This window comes from Pteropus medius, unplaced genomic scaffold (genome assembly GCF_902729225.1).
Source record: "Pteropus medius unplaced genomic scaffold, Ma_sr-lr_union100, whole genome shotgun sequence".
In the NCBI taxonomy this organism is placed as follows: domain Eukaryota; kingdom Metazoa; phylum Chordata; class Mammalia; order Chiroptera; family Pteropodidae; genus Pteropus; species Pteropus medius.
Genome location: NW_024340692.1, coordinates 8,066,238 through 8,088,672, shown reverse-complemented (window position 1 = coordinate 8,088,672; position 22,435 = coordinate 8,066,238). Strand labels below are relative to the sequence as shown.

General features: G+C 33.1%; 1 pseudogene; it reads right to left on the bottom strand.

Annotated features, from left to right (window-relative positions):
* Positions 1 to 2,221: 2,221 nt before the first annotated feature.
* LOC120591497 (uncharacterized) lies at positions 2,222 to 2,340 on the bottom strand (annotated as a pseudogene).
* Between the last annotated feature and the right edge of the window lie 20,095 nt (positions 2,341 to 22,435).

Genomic DNA, 22,435 nt, shown 5'->3' with positions numbered 1-22,435 from the left:
ATTTTTGTGGGCTTATTATATATAGCCTTTATTATCTTGAAGTACATTCCTCCTATACCCGATTTGTTGAGTCTTTTTTTTTAATCATGAAAAGATGTTGAATTTTATCAAATGCTTCCACTGCATCTATTGAAATAATCATGTTTTCTATTTTTCATTCTATTATTGTAGTATGTCACATTTATTAATTAATGTTGAACTATCCTTGCATCCCAGGGATGAATCCCATTTGATCATGGTACATGATCCTTTTAATGTGCTGTTGAATATGTTTGCTAATATTTTGCTCAGAATTTTTGCATCTATATTCACCAGGGATATTGGCCTGCTTGGTAGTTTTCTTTTCTTGTAGTATCTGTATCTGACTTTAAAATTAGGGTAATGCTGGCCTTGTAAAATGAGGTTGGAAATATTTTCTATTCTTCAGTTTTTGTAAGAATTTGAGAGATTTGGCGTTAATTCTTCTAAATGTTTGCTAGAATTCACTAAGAAACCATCTGGTTGGACTTTTTTTGTTGGGACATCTTTGATCACTAATTCAGTCTTCTTATTCATTATTGGTATGTGCAGATTTTCAATTTCTTCATGATTCAATCTTTGCAGGTTTTTTGTTTCTAGGAATTTATTCATTTCTTCTAAGTTTCCAATATTTTGGTATATAATTGTTCGTACTAGTCTTTTAGGATATTTTGTATTTCTCTGATACCAGTTGTAATGCCTCCTCTTTCATTTGTAATTTATTTGACTATTCTCTACCTTAGTCTAGTGAAAGGTCGGTCAATTTTGTTTATCTGTTCAAAAATGTAGTTCTTGGTTTTGTTGAACTTTCTATTGCTTTTCTGGTGTCTATTTAATATATCTCTGCTCTTAATTTTGGTATTCCTTCCTTCTGCTATCTTTGGGCTTAGTTCATTTTTTTTCTTTTTCTAGTTCGCTGAAGTGTGAGTTAGACTGTTTATTTGAGATTTTTTTTCTTAAGATAGGTATTTATTGCTATCAATTGTCCACCTTAGAACGTTTTTTTGCTGCATCCCATAAGTTTTGTGTATTCTCTCTCGATTTTCATTTGTTCTAATATATATATATATATATATATATATTTTTTTTTTTTTTTTTTAATTTCTTCTTTGATCCATTAGTTGTTCAGGAGTGTGTTTTATTTCCACATATTTGTGAATTTTCCATCTTTCCTCCTGCTATTGATTTCTAGTTTCATACCATCATGGTCAAAAAAGATACTTGATATGATTTCATTCTTCTCAGATTTATTAAGAGTTGCTTTGTGGCCTAACACATTCTATCTAAAGAATTTTCCATGTGAATATAAAAACATGCATTTTGCTATGAAGTATTATATATGTTTGGATCTACATATTTCTAAATGAATCTTTTAGGTCTAATTAGTCTAGAGCATAGATTAAGTCTAACATTTCCTTTTGATTTTCTGTGTGGATGATCTAGCTATTGTTGAAAGTGAGGTACTGAAGTCTACTATTATTGTGTTTTTTCTATTCCTCTCTTCAACTATGTTGGTGTTTGCTTGATATACGTAGGTGCTCTAATTTTTGGTGTATGCATATATATGATTGTTATATCTTCATGATGAATTGACTCCTTTATTATTATATAACGGCTTTTTGGTCTCTTTTTAACAGTTTTTAGCTTAAGATCTATTTTAAGGTCTATTTTGTCTAATATAAGTACAGTTATCTCTGCTCTATTTTGTTTTCTATGTGCATGGAATATCTTATCCATTCCTTTACTTTGAGCCTATATGTGTCCTGAAAACTGAAGTGTCTTATAGATAGCATATAGTTGAGTGTAGTTCTTTATCCATTTAGCCACTCTTTAACTTTTGATTGTAAAATTTAATCCATTTATATTTTCAGCAATTATTGATTGGTAAGGACTTATTAATGCCATCTTATCAATTATTTCCTGACTGTTTTGTAGTTTCTTGTTTCTCCCATTCTTTCTTTCTTTGTGAACTGATGTTTCCTGTAATGATATGCTTTGATTCCCTTCTTTTTATCTTATACGAAACTCCTATAGGGTTTTTTGTGTGTGTTTATCATGAGACTTAAAAAATATCTTATAGATGTAACATTATATTTTATGTTGATAACAACTTATATTTAATTACATACAAAAACTCTATCCTTTCACTCCTTTTACGTTTTGTTGTCACAATTTATCTTTTTTTTTTTTTTTTTTTTTTTAATGCCTACAGCACCTGGTATTCCTAGATGGTCTCCCATCTAAGTACTAACCAGGCCCGACCCTACTTATCTTCTGAGATCAGATGAGATTGGCTACATTCAGAGTGGCATGGCCGTAGACTACAATTTATTTTTTTAGACTTTATATTCATTGATAAATTATTGTAGATATAGTTACTTTTAATATTATTGTCCTTTAACTTTATTCTAGAGTTAAGTGATTAACATACCACCATATTACAGTATGAGAGTATTTAGAATTTTACTATACAATTATCTTTACCAGCATATTATATATTTGCATATGTTTTTATGTTACTCAAGTCTTCATTTCAGCTTGAATAACTTCTTTTAGCATTTCTTTTAAGGTAGGCCTTGTGACGATATATTCCCTCAGGTTTTGTTTGTCTGGGAAGGTTTTTATCTATCACTCATTAGGAAGGACAGCTTTGCAAAGTAAAGTATTTACAGTTTTGTTTTTTTTTTTTCTTTCAGCACTTTGAATATATCATAATTCTCTCCTGGCCTATGATGTTTGTGCTGATAAATCCAATGACAGCCTTATGGGTGTTCCCTTGTAAATTGCAAGCTTCTTTTCTCTTACTACTTTTAACATTTCTCTGTTTTTAATTTTGACGGATTTTTTAAATAATATATTTTGAAGAGGATCTCTTCATGTTGAATGTGTTTGGTTACCTATGAGCTTCATGAACTTGGATTTCAAATCTCCCCAGATTTGTGAAGTTCTCAGCCATTATTTTTAAATAAGCTTTCTTCTTTCTCCCTTCCTTTTCCTTCTGAAACTCAATAATTTGCAATTGTTTCTTTTGATGGCATTCCATAGGTCCCTTAGACTTTCTTCCCTCTTTTTCATTCTTTTTCTTCTCATCTCTTCTGAGTGGATAATTTCGATAGTCCTGTCTTCTAACTCACTAATTCTTTTCTTTCCCTTGATCCATAGTTCTGTTAATGTTCTATTTCATTTTTCATTTCATTTATTGTATTCGTCAGCTCCAGAATATTTTTAGTTCTCTTTTTAAGATCTTTATCTCTGTTGGTCTTTCCATTTTGTTCATGTATTGTTTCTTTTATTTTGTTGAACTCCCTTTCTATGTTTGCTTAAAGCTCATTAAGCTTCCATAAAATAGCTACTTTGAATTCTTAATCAAATAAACTGCAGATTCATGTCTTTGGTATTAGTTACTAGAAGATTATTGTGATTTTTTTGTTGTGTCATGTGTCCTTTATTTTTCATGTACCTTGAAGCTGTGTGTTGCTGTCTTCCATTTGAAGTAACAATCATCTCTTCCAGTCTTTCTTCAAAAGAGAAAAAACATCCATTAGCTCTGCAAGGAATTCTGAGGCCTTTTCAGACCTTCTCAAGGCATACCTGATCTAAGCTTCTTGCCAATTCTTGTGGTAGAATTCTTAAGCTGGTATGCCTTTTCTTGATCCTGTAACATAGCATGCTGAGTGCTGACAGCCTGCCTTTTGTTTTCCTTGAACTGTAGTTCAAGTTTGTGGTCTCTCCCTAGTCCTTATATTCTGGCTAGCTTTCTGTGCATGCCCACTAGACATCTGCCAAAGCTCACTCTTGCTGCTATCAAGAGTTCACATAAAGAGCCAACCACAGAGTGTGTATGTGTGTGTATGTGTGTGGTGAGGGGCACTGGGTGTACCCATGAGCCAGTGGAGGAATCCACACGCTAGGTATCTCCGGCAGCTCATGCATGGGCTACTTGATGGAGTCCACAACATAACAGTAAGTAGGCTCCATATCCCTTCAATTCTGAAAATCCTATCGGCTGCTCACTTAGCCTCTTCCTGCTCCCCTCCCCCACCTCAGTGATGCAGCTCACAATTCAGTACTCTGGAAGGGGCAAGAGAGAAATGAACTTTTCAGGCAGCATCCCTCACAACTGAGGAAGTCAGATGCTCACCCACATGTTCTCACTGTTCTCTATGGGAGAAATCATAGGTCGAGATCTCTCTTGGTCCTGAGCTGTACCGCTTTGGGGAACAGGAAACATAAGTAAAGTCAGCCTGTTTGTCTTATAATCTCAATATGTCCAAACTTATTTTTTTTAGTTTACTTTGTTTGTTTATTTGTTTGTTGTTGTTGTTCTAACGGTATGCTGGAACTTCTCCACTGGAAACCTGAACTTCCACAAAGGCTCTCTTGTCTGTGAGTGATTGTTAAGATGGAGTTTTCCAGTGGCTCCTGGACTACAGCCCAGAAGGGCTATAGATGTTTCATGGGTCATTGCAGTATCCATAGCCAGGATTGAGTTCTGTATGCCTATCACTAAAAGCTAGGTGAGTAAGACTCTTCCCTAGAATCTTAGCATATGGTCCGAGATCTCAGAGCTCCACAAAAGCACTTTTGTCTGTGGATGAATGCCAAATTGCTGTTAAGGGAGGAACAGGAGGAGGGATGTCTTACTTACATGATGCTAATATCATTCACTGTATGCTCTTTCTTTTCCTGCTGCACCAGTCTTGGAAGCCTTGGATCTGGACAGTGCAGCTGCTATGAACTATCTTAATTAATGCAGGGACTAATATACACAGCACAAGGAAATTTATAGAACAAATAAAGTTATTTAAGAAGCAATGTTAATATATTAATTCATGCCCTGATATCCTAATTAGAAACACCTATCATTGGCATTAAGACAGAAAAATTTCCCTTTATTTTCTTAGGGCAATATGACCTAATGCCATTTAATTGCAGGTCCATGTAATTTTTCAGTAAGAGGAGATATTTCTCAAATTTACTTTGATTATATATATCCTCAAAAACAATTATTCTTGAGTTTCAGTTAGTTCAGGTATCATTTTTGCTTATTCGATATGAACTCGTCAACATTATGCAAATAATCCAACTTTCAAATATATTATTACATGCATGAGATTTTACTTGAAGTGTTTATAGAAAGATATTTTTATGTCCAATAAATTGATATTGTGTTAAAAGTGTAACTGAGTTCAAATTAGAGCATTTGCTTAAACATCATAAGTTATTTTTTCTGCATTACTTTGAGAGCTGTTCATTCAACTTTTCCATGTTTCTAGTTTGTTTACTATCAAGAACATTAGAAAAATGTAATATAGGTTGAACTACATGGTAAATTGCTCATAAATCTACTTAGAAATTCTCAAATACCTATGTGTTGTTATAGAAAACTTATTTTATATCATTCTTTTTTAATCACAGCATTGCTATTTACATGGGCAAGATATTCAGAGAAAACCGTTTTTTTTTGTTTGTTTGTTTTTTAAGAGAGGCAACCCTTAGTTGACCTCACAGATTGCAAGGACTTTGTCAGCTTACAATCTCTTATTTTTCATTATCTATTTATTTACTTATTTTATTTATTTATTTATTTATTTATTATTTTTTACGCCTACAGTACCTAGTCTTCCTAAGTGGTCTCTCATTCAAGTGCTAACCAGGCCTGACCCTGCTTAGCTTCCAAGATCAGCCGGGATCAGGCTTGTTCAGGGTGGCACGGCCGTAGACTGGGAGAAAATCTAAGACTTATTTTTTCTTTCGTTTCCTTCTTTTGGTAAAGGTATTTTGCCAATTTGATTTCTAATTCATTTTAATGAGAACCACAAAGAAACATATAGAAATGACGTATTTCTTAAAGCATGATATCAATAAGGAAAACATTGCCTTTCTTAGAAAGCTTTTTTTATGCAAACTTGAGTTTTCATGGGCAGTCTGTGGAAATCAATGATCCATGAAAACAAAACATACACACTTGGTTCTGGGTCAATATAAACACCAAAGAACAAAAGATGAGAGCAAGATGGTTTTGAATATTGTTTTCAAATGTGTTGTATCCACTTGAATTTTAGGAACAATGTTTTTAGCTCCCTTACATAAGAAGAGTTTAGCAGGCTCCTGAAAACTAAGCACCCTGAGGAAGATATCCTTCACCAAATACCACAGTGTGTCTCTACTATCACCTGACTGAAAGAAAAAATGCCATTATACATGTCTCATAGCATTTATTCAAAAAGAAAGTCGTGTTTAATCCAATTTAAGATTTTTTATGATACTGAGAAATTACTGAATGTTCTAAAGTTCATTGAAGCAAAATGCATTAGTAAGTTCTGAAAAAAACAGTCCGTAGCTTGAAATATAAACATAAACATTGTAAAATTATTTCTAAGACTCTAATTATCCCAGCTCAGATATTCCAGCAACTTTCCTTTCTTTACAGTTTGATTTCCAGATATTCTGCACCAAACATATTTGAATTCCATTGTGGCAGGTCCATTATGCCATAATCAGAATACTTTTATCATCTTTATCAGTTTGAAAGATACACTTCACACATTGAAAATAGTTTTTCACAGGTAGATTTCACACTCAGACAGTTACTCCAAAGAGGATTGACATATGGTAGAGATTTTTTTTTTTTAATTCACAAGCTGCTTAAAATAGAAAGATTAGTAGAAAGTTCAAACTGATAAATGTAAAATGCAGAATATTAAATCAACTAAATAAAAAGAATTAAAATACAAAAATAACACAGTAACTCTGACCCTAATATTACTTTTCATAATGTTCCCAATTGCAAATCATGGACAATTACCCACTCAGTAAAATAATTTCTTTTCTCATTTTAAATTGTCTGGCCACACTTCACCTTTATAAAAAAAAAAAAGAAAAAGAAAAAAAGTATTTTTCTTTTTGTTGTAAAACACTTTTCCACTTAAACTGCCACCATTTCTTAAGTATTTTAACTGCCTAAGAAACATAAAAGGTTTTGCTGCAATAGCAGGAATTCATTTAACCACCAAATTCCCTTTGTAAGCCAGATTCATTATTTCTATATTATAAAAGTCTTCAACACAGTGCTTGACTGCAGCCAACTGGCTTGTTACCTACCACACTTTCATTATACAGAAATGGGTCAGACAGATTTACAGAGTTAAAGCACAGAGTTATGGTCCTAACAGTATGACCTGCAGTACAATTTCCTTGAGATTCTAAAGTCTATGACACCAAGTATCTATTTTCAGTTCTGTTAATCTAATCTGTTATCTGGCTACAAAAGACCAGCACATATTAGTACTGGAGAGGGATCGCTTTATTCGCCTCTCACTTTCTGTAAGTACATTAACTCTTTCAGGAAATCCGGATACTGTTTATCACATACAGAGTGATCTTCTATAGCTTCTCTGACTCTGCGTGACTTTTTATCTATTATATCAGTATAGAATTAGTGTGGAAGAAAAATAGTAGGTTTTATGTAACACAGAAGTGATTTACTGTGGAACCTATAAATCTTGCCAGTGGGGTTATAGAAGAATAATTTAATTAATTTCTGTTGTTCTTAGGTTTCCCCATTTAGAATACATAAAAATAAGATCTAAATACGAAAGTTACAGCAAGAAATTTTCGTATGTAAAATTACCCCTTGTTTCTTATCTCAGGAAACAGTATCACCATTTTCCTTGTTCACGCATAAGAAACCTAAGTATTTCTTGTTCTTTCCCTCTTCTCATCTTTCAAATCCAACAATTCACTTAATCTTTCTACTCCACTACCATTGTCATTTTCAAAACTGGTATTTATTTGGTCTCCAAGTCTCAGTTTGGGCTGCTCTGTTCTTTACAATAATGCCAGATTGATCTCTTTAATACCTAAAATCTGATCCTGTCATTTAATTTCAGTGACTCCACATAAATCTTCACATTTCTAATAAGACATTCAAAGTCTTTTACTCCTAAGCTCTTGGCTGTGTCTTTCCTCCTGTAGACAAACAAATGTACATACATCAATCTAGCTTCATTGACTTGTTTCTAGTTACCTTAATATTTTATACTTTACTTTTCACTCTAGTGCCTCTGTACTATAATTGTCTACCTGAAATTTCTAGATTCCACAAGAACTAACTAGCCATTACCTTATTTACTTCCACAACTGAAACATCACCTAGTGTATGAAGAATTATTGAACCACAATCTGAACTGAGTATTAATGTTTTCATGCAGTAACACAGAATAGGATAGAGATTATGACATGTTCACCATCATATACCCATGGCTAGAATTCTATGGGATGAACATTAGGTACTTAAATTGTTTAAAATATATTTTTCTTAATATGCCAGTATATACAGCAGGAAGTGGGTTTCATATTGAAACAAAATTGAGACAAATATGTCTGATAAAGTTGGTAGGGTAGGCAATCTTTAGATATCTATTTCTATCTATTGATTTAAAAAAAAAAAAAGACATCTGTCAAGGATGATCATCCCTGCACAAAATGCTAAGTGCTTTATAATGGTGCTTTATCTTTCTTTCTTCCGTCTTTCTTTTTTCTTTCTTTTCATCTTTTTCTTCTCTTGGTTTCTTTGTTCCTTCTCTTCTCTTCTTCTCTCTTTCTTCTTCTCTTCTTTCTTCCTTTCTTTCTCTCTCTCTCTCTCTCTCTCTCTTTCTTTCTTTTCTTCTCTTTTTTTTCTGTTTTTTTTTGTTTTTAATAAAAGCCTCTGAGAGGCTCTGATCTGGGCCCCTGGTATGGAAGTGTGGAGTGGAGTAGGGAGAGGAACATTCTCTAATTTTCCTAGCAATGCTGAGCTTTTGAATAAATTGGAGACAAGTGACAGTGATATTTTGATTACTATTATTAATATGATCACATTTATTTTATAAGTTGGTGATGCCTCAAGACATTGGTTATGGGTTTTTTTAAATAAATGTCATACAAAGATGATGCATGTAAACATAATGTGAACACACAAAATAGTTCGGGTTTATACTTAGTTACTTTACAAATAGTAGAAACTATGAACTTTCTGGTATTGATCCCCAGGCATTATCCTCAACCTAAATACCCTCTGTTTATTCAGATATTTAAAAAATATTCTTATCATTTAAATGTCTGTTAATTAATTCCTTTAAGTTTGACTTTTATTAAAATGACACTATCAGGTAAAATATCTGTCAGTGTAATTTTTAAACATTAGTGCTCATATCGTAATTTTTTTTGTCTCATTTATAAGGCATTTCAAGGAATGTGACTACACCTCATGCTTCTCTACTCTTTTTTTCTAGAGTTCCCTGACACAATAAACACCATGTAAAAGATATGATAAAGCTAAATACTTCACTTCATGTGAGAAGAACTATGATTTGGAACTCAATTCAGTCTACATCTTCAGCTATTCTTATTTTAATTCACTTTTCTTTTTTTGTCATATGTTAAGAATGGATGACATCAGATTATCAAAGCAGAGTACTAACAGAGTTACAATGCTGCATGTGTTTTATCTGCACTATTTATGTGTCACAATTCATTAAAAATAACAAGACAAAATGTTTAGTAATAAGATTGGAGGACACAGTCATTCTATAGACTTTGAAAGATACACAGGCATTCAACTGTCTGACTCTAGTCAGAAATTAGTATAATAGAAAGGATTGTGCCAGAGTATGTATTAGCTGTTATCATTTTGGAAATGGAGATATCAACAAATAATAATTATAGCATAAACAAAAGGGAAAATTTATCTATCTTAAAGATATTAACCAGAGGTTTAGCCTACCAAAGATGTTTTAAAATATCATTCCAAATCTTCATTAAAGAGTGTGAATATCATTCTTATTATTCTGGACCAGGTGATTTCCTAGAACTCCTATAGTTTTTTCATTCCATGTGATAAAAAGATAGGAACAAAATTCTAAGAATCAAGAATACATATTTTAAGTAAAATTAAATCTTTCAAAAATATATTGAAGTATAATTTTAAGAAAAATATTAAGAACTGTACATCCCTATAAAATTAAAAAGGCAGAAAAGATGGCCCAAATCCTAGTCAATAGAATGGAGGACCACACAGTTTGCTGGAAAAAAATGAGAATTAAGAACAAATGTTAGATAAATTAGCAAAATAATACTATAAAAAATTAGAAAATTTATCAACATAAGATTTAAAAGCAAACTCCTGCAAGCATACATGATACAAATGTATTAACTTTGAAAGAAAATGGAGAAATAGAGTTTAAATTTATCAGAAAAAGGGCTGCTTCTCCTTCCTAAAGAGATAAATTTAATTTTTTAAAAAAATCCCAAAGTATAATTTTTGTGGGAGTGTTAAATTGCTGCTTTTGTTGCTTAAATCATAATTTGAACTTCTATTCTAAATCTTAAATGTGTATTCTCCTTGGTTTTTAATTTGGTCTTGTCCCAAAGACCAACTTTCTTGAATTTTCTTCTCTCTGTTTAATATGTAGATGGTTCAAGATGTTATTTCTCTTTTGTCCACTTGTGTTGCTCACCAGTCTTAATCTTGTGGGCTGATTTTCAAACTCTCATAGATCCTTCTCACATTTCTAGACACTGAAATATGAAATATTTAGTGTCCTTCAAAATTAACAACAAATACAATTTTCTCCAAAAAGGTCATCACTCCAGCCAAAAGTGGATTTGTTCTCTCTCTCTCTGTCTCTTTCTCTTTTAAAGTTCTTTGTATTTCTCACTGTGAAAATATAGTACTCTCTTGTGATGGTAAAATATATATGTGTGTGTGTGTTTGTATGTGTGTGTGTCTATCTTATCTCTTCCACTAAATTTAAACTCTTCAAGAAGAATTAGAGTCTAGTTAATAGTTATTTCCTCCAGTAACCTCTAGTTTAGCATGTGTTCTTCACAGAGGGGCACTCAAATCTGTGAATGACAGAAGCATAACATATTTCATTCACTTATTCAGCAAATATTCATCTATATGCGGAGGGACCAAGTAAAAGGAAGGTGCACATCAGTGACTTTTAATGTAAGTTAGAAGAATATAAGCTCCAAGTTTTTATTCAATCTGTTGTATTCCCTAAAATTAAGAAATATCATTATTGAAGAATATGGAAGGTCTTTTTTTTCTTTTTTTTTTGTCAGAGAGACCTGGAATCTACTTAAATGCCATGTAATGTGAAGCAAATTAATTTCTCTAAGCTTTAGTTCATTTACTTATAAAATATAAATAATACTTAACTTATAGTTTATTATAAAGGAAAAATAGCAAACATATGAGAAGTGTTTGGCTTGGTGCGTGGCACACATATCATTATTATAAAAGGAATGAACACTGTGAAATTCCCTTGTGGTGGTTTGATGAATGGCCAATAATGTGAATTAGTTTGTTTTCTTTAAAGTAAAGCCTAGGGACACTACTATCTTATAATTACAACAGGAAATTAAGTTTTCACACATGAAAAAGAAAAGTGGGGAGCAGATCACATATTCTATTTTGTTAAAATAGTATCTTTTATACAACTAATTATCTATATATCTATTAAGGTCAGCATAAATATTTACCTTTGAAACCCATTTTATTTTTCTTTGAGAGTTACAAAAGTAAACTGACCTGATTTTTGAACTGTTTTCATCTAAAAGCTTAAAGCATGAAATTCAATTGTTATCTAGAAAGAGGTTTTATTTATGCAGAATTTAAAATATGTTATATATGATGAATCACATAGAAACAAACTAAGATCTACATTTTATAGAGAGTTTATATTTATGACTTATCTTGGGTGAGCAGATCACCAATGCAGACATGTAGAGAGACATTATTTACCCCAAATAGACATAATTTCCAGTAAAAACAAAATATCCCCCCCCCCACACATTGCTATGTAATGGACATTTTGGTCTCCTGATTCCCTTTTTCCCCCTTTTTTCAACCTAATTGGCATACTACTAAAAGTCTCTTTCCCTATGTCTGTGTCTTCTCTCATTTTGAATTTACATCATACAGGGGTGAAGGTCTGCCTAAGGTCAGAGGATAAAGAGCATTTCATTTTGCTGCCTACAGAGACTATGCACATGAAACAACCCAGGAACCGAGTTCATACTAGTGGAGGGATGAGAACTCTTCCTTCCTTGATTTAACCTGAACTTAGAAGGTTGTAGCCTCTTAGTTGATGGCAGCCATCTTGCCATCTCAAAGAACTTAACAACAAAACCCTAATACAATAAAAGAGGCATAAGAAGAAGAGAGGAAAGAGCCACTCTGTGGTAGGCAGAAAAATGGATCCTCAAAGATATTCACATTAAAATCCCTGGGACCTATGGATATGTTAGTGTAAGAGGGAATTAAGGATGCATGTGGAATTAACGTTGCTAATTGGTTGACTTTAAAATAGAAAGACTGGCCTTGAGGGCCCAATGTAATCAGAAGGATCCTTAAAAGATGGAAGAGGGATGTTGGAGAGTCTACGTCAAAATGATACAGTATGGGAATGATTACATCAGTCATTACTGGTTTTGAAGACAGAAAGAAGCCATAGCTAAGGAATGTTGATGGCCTCCAGAAAGTGAAAAAGGCAAAACACAAACAAAACAAATGAACAAAAAACGAGATTGTTCGCAAGAGCCTCCCTAACAAAATGCAGCCCTACCTACACTTTGATTTTAGCCCTATGAGACCCATTTTGTACTCTTGACCTCTAGAAAGATAATAAATCTGTGTTGTTTTAAGCCCTAGATTTGTAATAATTTATTACAGCAGCTATAAAAAACACAGTGTTCTAACTCTTTGTGTAAAATCTCCACTAATGCCTGTGGTCTTTTCAGTGACATAAGTCATACATTTACTTTTTTTCTTACATCTTCTATGGTTGGTGTCTTATAGTTTACCAGTTAGGCACAATGGCTAAATATGACATAAGGGGCAGGCTTTACTGGTAAAATGTACATGCCAGGATTCTTCAGTCAGACCAGAAGGCATGGGTCCCCTTATTCTCATTAACTTCCCAATGCGAGCCTTACTGGGGCTGGCTGGGCAATTAGTAAGAACAGAATTCCAAGGATGGATCTGGCCTTATCTCACCTCCCCGGGAAATGATATTGAAGATTAGAGTAACCAGGCCTTCTCCTCTTACTGACCCCTAAAATAAAATTTCCTAGCAAATCCTATTACTTTAACCATACATACTTAGTGTTATTTGCAATTTATTTTGAGCCCTGGCATATGACAGGTGGAAGCCTCAAAAAGGATTCACCTGGCACAACAGCTTAAGCACATTTGAGGCAATTTCTGTCATTTCTAGCTGAGCTAGTTGTTACTAATATCTGGTGAATACAGTAATAAAAGCATTGTGTCTTCTCTCTAGAATTCTATTAGGCATTGATCCTAAATTCTCTGGTGTACACTGGAATTTCATTTATTCATTTGTTTATTCATTCACTCTTTCACACAATACAATTCATCAAACACATGATTATAATCTACATGCTGAAACATACAGATAAATAACATATATCTCTTCTCAAGGAGTTCATGGATTAAAAGGTCAATGGGTAAATAAGTAGAAATTACAATGCAATATGATATATGATATAACATGAGTATTTGTCATGTAAGGGAATAGGAAGATAACAAGAAAAGTAGAATTAAAACATTTAAAGGTATTAGCTATATATAGAATCTAGACTCAACTATAAGTATTTTCTTCCTAAATGGGAAAGAAGTACATCCTGAGATAAAATGATTAAAAAGAAACATGTTTCCTGACTAGAGAATACACGACTGCATTTCTTGGCAGGAGGAACGACTAAATATGTCAATTCAAGCACAGAGGCTTGACTATAAGAGGTACTTAATGAATACTTGTGGAATCAATGTCTAAATGGATAATTAGCAAAAAATAGCTGATGGTGTCTAAATGATCTTACTAATTGCCACTAATAAACACATGCATTTTGAAATAATTTGTAATTATAGTTAAAAAAAAATCTTGTATTGACTTTAATTTTCACAAATAGCATATTAAATAGTGACAAAAAAACTGGATGTCTGTGATTAAAAAAATTGGCTTTAGACACCAACCAACTTGGGTTAGAGTTTTGCCTATTCTGCTTATTGGCGGCCACTGTGACCTCAGTCTGGCCACTTGACCTTGCTAAATTTGTTTCCTCCTAACAAGAAACATAAGTTTGGAAACTATTCTTTAGAAAGTGCTTGGATTAAAGAAGGTAATGTATTTGAATTACTTAGCAGAGTATAGAATTAATAAGTACACAATCAATGTTAGCTCTAATAATTAATAATATTATCCATATGAATATGTTTTAAAAGTCAAGTGAGATTGTAAAGAAGTTGAAAGATTTAATCTGGAAAAAATATTAACTATAATGTAACTATTATTATAAGAGATCCCATTGGAGTGATTATTTCTTGTGATTTTGGCCCATATGTTTATGTCAGAAAAATGGAACATGGCCAAGAATTTTCAAGTAATTGTGTAAAATTGCTCCTGTTATGTAAAATTAATTGAGGGTTTGCTCCAGCAGCTGTTATATGTACATAGAGGCTATAAACCCTATTAAACAGAGTGATAACCATATAAACATGTTTTTCACATATTATTTTGGGCTAGCTATCACAATTAAAGTTTTACAAATAACAATGAATCATTTAAATATTACTGACACAATGAGATTCTCTCAGTGCATGCAGTACTCCCTAAAAATAGATCTGACATTTTGGAAATTATATCTCTTACTTTCTACCAGAGTACTATTTTAATATTAACATTAACATTAATATTAACATTAATAACATTAAAAACTATTTTGTGAAACATCCAATTCAACTGAAATTTCAACTGAAATTTCTTCAAGCTAAACATGTGCACTGACCAAATCCACACAGGGCAATTTGGCATCACTCTTAGTTGTATTTTTTATTACATGGCCAAAAACTCTTCTATAAACACTTACACAATGTTTTATAACAGATAAAATATTTCATATATATTATTTAATATTTTTTTGCAGTGTATTTACTTACCTCTCTAGTACAGATAAAGAAATCAATATTCGGATGGTTAAAAGACTTGCACCCAAAATTACAGCACATAACCTTGGAGTTTGTTCACACCCTTGACTTTTCCAAATCAGTCTCCACCACCACATCATTATAATCAATGCACCATAAAATTGTTTGCAAAATCCTATGTTCACATTAGTTTTTCGTTTTCTGGTCTAACTTTAAATTTGTGGCAGCTGCCTATTTCAGATCCTTTTTTTTTTTTTTTTGGTCTAATTTCATTTGACTTTGAGAACACCTGTGGAAAAAGAAAACAGGTGGAACTTATATTGCTGATAAGAGCTATTTTGATTTAGTGATTCTGTTATTAATTTAGAGGATCCACAGATTTTTCAGTCATTGTGCAGCTAATCTTTTATGAGCTTGAGTTATTTATTTATTTTCTTCCTTTAGATAACTGAATGTGGCTCGCAATTACAATTAATTTTAGATAAATTAATTGAAAAAACATTAAAAATAAACAATTCTAGCTGTAAGGAAAACATATACAATATAGCTTAAATACAGTATAATTGCATATATTATTTCATATGCTCTATACTTCATTTAATTTTCTCTGCATTACAGATAAGGACATCAACATTTATACTGGTTAAATGACTTACACTCAAAATCATAGAATGCATCTTAGATGATTGTTTAACCCTTGGCTTTTACCACATCACCTTCATTTATATATATGCAATGTACCACATCCTAACATATTTGAAATCCGGGTTAGACTCAGCTGGATGACAATAACCTCATCTCTCCTTCTCTGGATTAACCTGTGAAGACCTTGGTTCCTCGGATGGGTACAAGCAGTTGAAAAACACCCATCACAGTAGACTGTTAAAAGGAGACTCATTTCCACCTAAGGGTTTGCCAAAATAGGGATTTTCTAGAGAACGCAAACACTGTGTGTGAAACCTAAGGTAACAGCAATAGAGTGATGAATGTTTGACCATGATGTTTAAGGGAATCCCTTGTAAGAATAATAATTAAATTGCATTTATTTTTGGCCCTTATCTCTGAGATGAGAAAATAATTTTCTATTTGGGGTATTAAAACAAGTGATGAGAGGGGCTTCTGGGACTAAACACTTGCAGAAATATAGAAAATTCCTTGGAGTAGACTGCTTTCATCTGATTTATTCACATAATTCATGTCTGCAGGCTCTAGACTTAAGCCTAAAATTAAATATTTTTCTACGAGATTTAATATGAATCTTGCCATAGGTTTTCAGGCTTAAAATAGAAGAACAAATTTCCCAAGATGTTATAAAATGATTGGTCTACCAGCAATATCTGTCAAAGCCCCAAGCCAAAGGCCACCAGGAATGATATAGTTGATCAAAGTTTGGTTTATTTCCCCTGCAATGGAAAAGAATGCTCACAATGTGGAACTGTGAGATGTCTCAGTAAGAGGCTGTTCGAAAAGACTTACAATAGTATCAGGACTTATGTTAAATAATTTGGGGAAAGAAAGTAAGCTTTTTTCTCTGGATTGGATATAGTCAGAAAACAGGGACAATTCTAATCTTAGATATCTTAATTCTTTTCTGGAAGACAGAAGGAACAAAGCAGGACTAAATCTATAATTGGTAAAGTGGCAACACAGCAGGACTGGGACATTTGGTTGTTTTTGTGATTTGGACAATATTTGTGTATTTCTCTGTATTTGGGTATGATTAAAGAATGGCTTGCTTTTGTCTTGATCCATCATGATCATAGTATGCCCTAATGTGATGTGAGTCTTCTGTTACATTGTTTATGGGTAACATGAGAACATCTGCCTAGATTTGAATGTCAGTGAAACTCCACATTTCACTAAGATATAACTGACAGTAGCAGGACAATTCTCGTCTGTCACTGGCTGCTTCTTTTTTTATAGCTATGACAGATATGAATGCCTGTACAGTCAGTAGCAAATCCCTGTGAGCAAGTCCTTTAAAATATATCCTGAATCTGACCATTTCTCAAACCTCTCATTGCTACAACCCTCATCCAACGTTATTAACTCTCTGGATCTCTTGGGTTTCCCTGCCCTCTACTGTTTTGTTACCACTTAGCAGCTGGAGTAATCTCTTTCAACATAAATCAGATCATCTTTGCTCTTGTGCACCAACTGCAATGGCTCCCCATTACCTCAGGCCACTAACTAAAATCCTTACCAAGATCTCACTCTTGGCAATTTTTCATTTTTTACTGCTACACATGCCATCTTGTTTAGTTGCTATTTTGTACTTGCTGTATGCCCTACCAAGAATGCTTTTCCTCCAGGTCATCACAAAGCTCACCCCCATACCTCATGCAGGTTTCTGCTCAGATTATCGCCTGCTGGTGAAGGCTTCCTTAAACATATTCTTTCCAATTCTTATTTCCTAGTTTTTATTTTTTTTTTTTTTGCTTCTTTGTTATATTTTTCACTATGGGATTTAAATTATTTACTTGGATATCTGTTTATTTTCTGGCTCTTCTAAATTGTAAATTACATGAGGCCTGGAGCTACAGTTATTTAGCCGCAGCTGTATCCTCAGAGCTTAGAACATTTTCTAGGACATAGTAAAGACTTAAATATGAATAATAAATCTGTATCCACAGTATGTGTTTAGCCACTAGCCATGTAAAGATCAAGTTAATTCTATGATTAGGTGGTATTATTTGAACTATTTAAAGTAGCTGTTTCTGCAAGTCAAGATGGTTAAATAATTTCATATCATATCAACAGATAAGAACTCCCCACAACTGTATATAAAAGGGAGTCAGCCCCACTCTGAGAAAGACCAACTTGAGCAACAAAATCTCTACTACATGATTGTTCCCCAGCTATGCCTTTATTCATAGTTTTCATTTAACATTTATTTAGAATTTACTATCTCGGCCCTTTGCAAGATACAGTGAATATAAAGATGAGTAAGGCAAAAATTTTCCTTCAAAGAACACACTGAGTGAACATAGATACAAAAGAGAACAGGGTGAAAATGCCCTCATAGAGTTACAGAAAGCATTTTATAGTTGTCCATGAAGAGCATTCTGAATTCTTCCAGGATGTGAGATCTAATCTGAGGCTTTAGGAATTAGTGGGAGTTCACCACAGAGAGAGACAAAGGATTGGAAATAAGGCCATTCATGTGGAAGGGCAAATCCTACCTCTATGAGACAGTATATTTTGTTTGGGAAGTATAGCAATTTGCTGGATTGGAAAGACAGGAACAGATTCCCAAGGCCTACAGTGGAGAAGTAGGCAAGACCTGGTGTATAATACAGGGATCCATCACAACAAGGTCTGCTGGATTCTGAACCCTCCACAGCAGAGCAGTGTTGGAGCTTTAAGAGTTTGGGTCTTCCATGGTGAGTCATATGGCAGTTGTACTAATGCTCCCACGTTGGACCTCTGATACTCGCCCCCTTTGCTTTCACAACAGGGTTTGTAGTTTACGGTACAACATATATTCATTATAAAACATTTAAATCTGAAGATAAAAATCCGACAGTGGTGAAGCATTATAGAGAATAGATATAATTACTGGTAAAACATATATGAAAGAAGAAAAAACAACTGATAATTTTTTGTTTGTGTTTAGAATTTTTTGGCTAGAAACACAGAGAGCAGAAGCTATGTGTATGCATATATTTCATATGATCTATCTCAGAATGAGGTTAATAAATTAGGCCCATTTCCTCCAGGGTTCCGATTTGTATTCATTACATTGATTTCCCTTTGATTTCAAAGAAAATGCAAAAGGGGAAGAAAAGTGTATAAAGTCAATTTTATACTTTCCTTTTATTTATTTCTGTGTTTTTAAGTGCTAGTACAGGTTGAGATTGATAAAGAACACCTAATCAATACTGCTGCATTCAGCAATCCTTTCTTATGTTTTATCTTACTAAAGAGTTAATGAACTGAGGATTTTCTAGAATTCTCCAGGATCAAAAATTTAAATTTAAGCAGATGTTAAACTTTACTAATTCAGATATTTTTTTTGTTACTTACATAGCCAATTTTTTCCTGATTAGTAGTATGTTTTCAAGTTTAATTTTTCATAGTTACAATTACAAAACTAGTAATAAAAAACGATGTAGATTTTTCATACACATTTGCTTTGGCAAGAGAGGTAAGCCTTGATAGTGATATACCTGAAGGATGAATAAGCTGTTCTCGTGGGTTTTATTGATTGAGTTACCAAGTATGCCCTATTTTATAAAATTATATGGAGTAGAGATTTTTTTTTTTTTTGCCACATTTCCCAGTTAATGCACTCTATCACAGTCCCTTTTTTAAGTAATATTGCAATCTTGGAATTTTTAATTATTCTCTTCACTGTTTCCAGAGCATTTGTTATAAACAAATCTGATAATTTCTCTTGGCATGTCCTTAAATAGATGTTTATTTGTTAATTTGTCTTATGTGAGTAAAATTCTCTTTTCTTTGACCTACCCTTTTTTTTTTTTTTTTTTTTTTTTGCTTTACTGCTTTAATGAATTTTTTTCAGTTACAGTTGACATTCAATATTATATTAGTTTCAGGTGTACAGCATAGTGGTTATACATTTACATCATTTATGAAGTAATCACCCCAATAAGTCTAGTACCCATATACTCCGTACATGGTTATTACAATATTACTGACTATATTCCCTATGCTGTACTTTATATCCCTATGACTGTTTTCATAACTGGGAATTTGTACATTTTAATCCTTTTCCCTTTTTCACCCAGGCCACCAACCCCCCTCCAACCTGGCAACCTTCAATGTGTTCTCTGTATTGGTGCATTTGTTTTATTTCTTTATTTTTTTTTTCCGATTCCACATATAAGTAAAATCATATGCTATTTGTCTTTCTCTTTGGTTTATTCATTTAGCATAATACCGTTTAGGTCCACTCACGTTGTTACAAATGATAAGATTTCATTCTTTTTTAAAGCCAAGTAATATTTCATTGTATATATGCACAACTTCTTTATCCAATTGTCTGTTGAGGAATACTTTGGTTGCCTCCATATCTTAGCTATTATAAATAATGCTACAATGAACGTAGGGATGCATATATCTTTCAAATTAGTGTTTTGGATTTCTTCAGATAAATACCCAGCAATGGGATTGATGGGTCATATGATAGTTCCATTTTAAATTTTGTGAGGACCTTCCATACCGTTTTCCACAGCAGCGGCACCAATTTGCAATCTCACCAATAGTGCACGATGGTTCCCTTTGTTCCACATCCTCGACAACATTTACTGTTTTGACCTACCTTCAACTGAAAATGTAAAGACTAGGTTTAGTTAATCAGTTATAATTTAAGGTTTCAATAACTTACTCAACTACCTACACCGAAGAACTGAGCAACCAGTGAATAATAATTATTTTTTACTACTTAACAGTATATAAGGCTGATTATTACTTAGTAACCGTATGATCTTATCAAAGTCATCTAACACCACTAAGCCTAACTTCCCTCATCAGTAAAACTAATTTTAACATGAATCAGATGAGACTGCATAAAACAGAATGAGTACCATTAACCGTCATGACACCAATACATTTCTAAAACCAGATAACCCTTCCAATAGTTCTCTAAATGATTAACACATACAACCTAATAGTGACAGTGCCATGTGATTAATAACCTTTACTAAATAGCCTTTTTGTGATACCTAAGGTACAATTTTATTTACCTTTTAAAAATAAACATAAAATTTGAAAAATAATTTAATAGATTTTATTGACTTTCTGGTTAGCTAAATCGGATAAACTGTCAATATGACTTTTTAAAAAATAAATTAAATACTTGAGTAATGTAGAATATTTTAGTTATCGACAGTTATCTCAAACATAATTCCTTCATGTTGCTGACAGAATGTAGTATTAATGAACACAACTGTGCATTTACTGACCCCACTTATATACCACCAATTGTACTGATCAGCTCTCAGTGACACTGGGTGCTGCTATCTGCACTTTATCAATACACATGCTCTTCTACTGCTTGATAAGTGCTGAGAAATGTCTGAGAACTGCTAACTTTGCATGCTTTCTAAGGGCTGTGGTCTTGGCCATTTATTTTTTTCAAAATACTATCATCATTTAAAAACAATTAATGAGTCACTTCTTCAGTAGAAGGCATTGTATCAGGTTTCAGGTGAAACAATAAAAAATAAAATTTGATTCTTTTCAAATATATTAATGCTTTGAAAGGCAAATATGTACACAATTGATCACTAATTGTTGCTCCTCCATCCCACATACTAAAGTCAGCCTCTCACAGCCAAATATCTGATAGTCATACACATGAGCCGACCCAAGATAGCCTAATAAAGTCTCAAACCTAGGAATTTATATTGGGCATGGATATCCTAGTTCTTTCTAGAATTGATTAAAGTGAAATAATTGAAAGTGTAGATGAAAACAGCAAACAAAACAGTAAAAGCTGTGCAATGCCCAAGAGAAATCAATGAACTGGTTATGTACTGAGTAGCAAGACCTCAAACACTGGTCCTAGAGAGGCAAAGGGAGAGGAAGATGAAGAAAAAGAGAGAGAGAGGAATAATTTCCCAGCCCTTCTAGATTTTTCTGATCTCTGGTTCCAATCCATCACGAGACTGACAACATCCCTACTGCATTAAAAGCTTTCGTATTGGTATATCCTTCTCCCTTTTTACTCTAGGTAACTCAAGGTAGTTATTTTTACTTAAAAACAATAGTTTCAATTAAAACAAATGTGATCTCATGAAGAAATAAAGAGTCACTAAACCTCACCCCAGAAACAGCAATGTTAATTTCCATGAAATCTTATGATTACATGTAAGGCAGAGGAATTAGCTACACTTTGAGAAGAGAGGATACTGGGGAAGGTTGAGGGAGCTGGCTAGGCAATAGACCATGTAATTCGTCAAGATATCTCATTCTACTAGATTCAAACTATTGAGGAATGTTGTAAAACATGTTGATTGCTTAGGATCTAATTATCTAAATTGTTAATCATCCTTTCTTTTTGTCCCCTAGTTCTAGTCTCAGGCCAATTCTTTCAAAATGCACTTAAGAATGCCAGATTCTGGGGAAAGAATTACAAAGACAATGAAATTAAAATCAATGTATATGGTTGTCACTTAGATACCTAGTAAAAGATTTGGTGAAAATAAGGGTAAAGTGATGTCTTAATTAAATTTGAGAAATACCCGTGGATTTCATTTATGTCTGCTCAACCTGACTAATGGGGAAGTACACATAACAATTGTCTATAATGCAATACTGAGTAGAACTTGCTGATTTTCCCCAGGGACACTGTAACTGTTCATTACTTTACACTGCAGTATAAATTGGCCCAGTGGGGAGGCAGGCATAGATTGAAGGGAGCTGATAAGAAAATTACATAGCTAACACTGCAGGTAC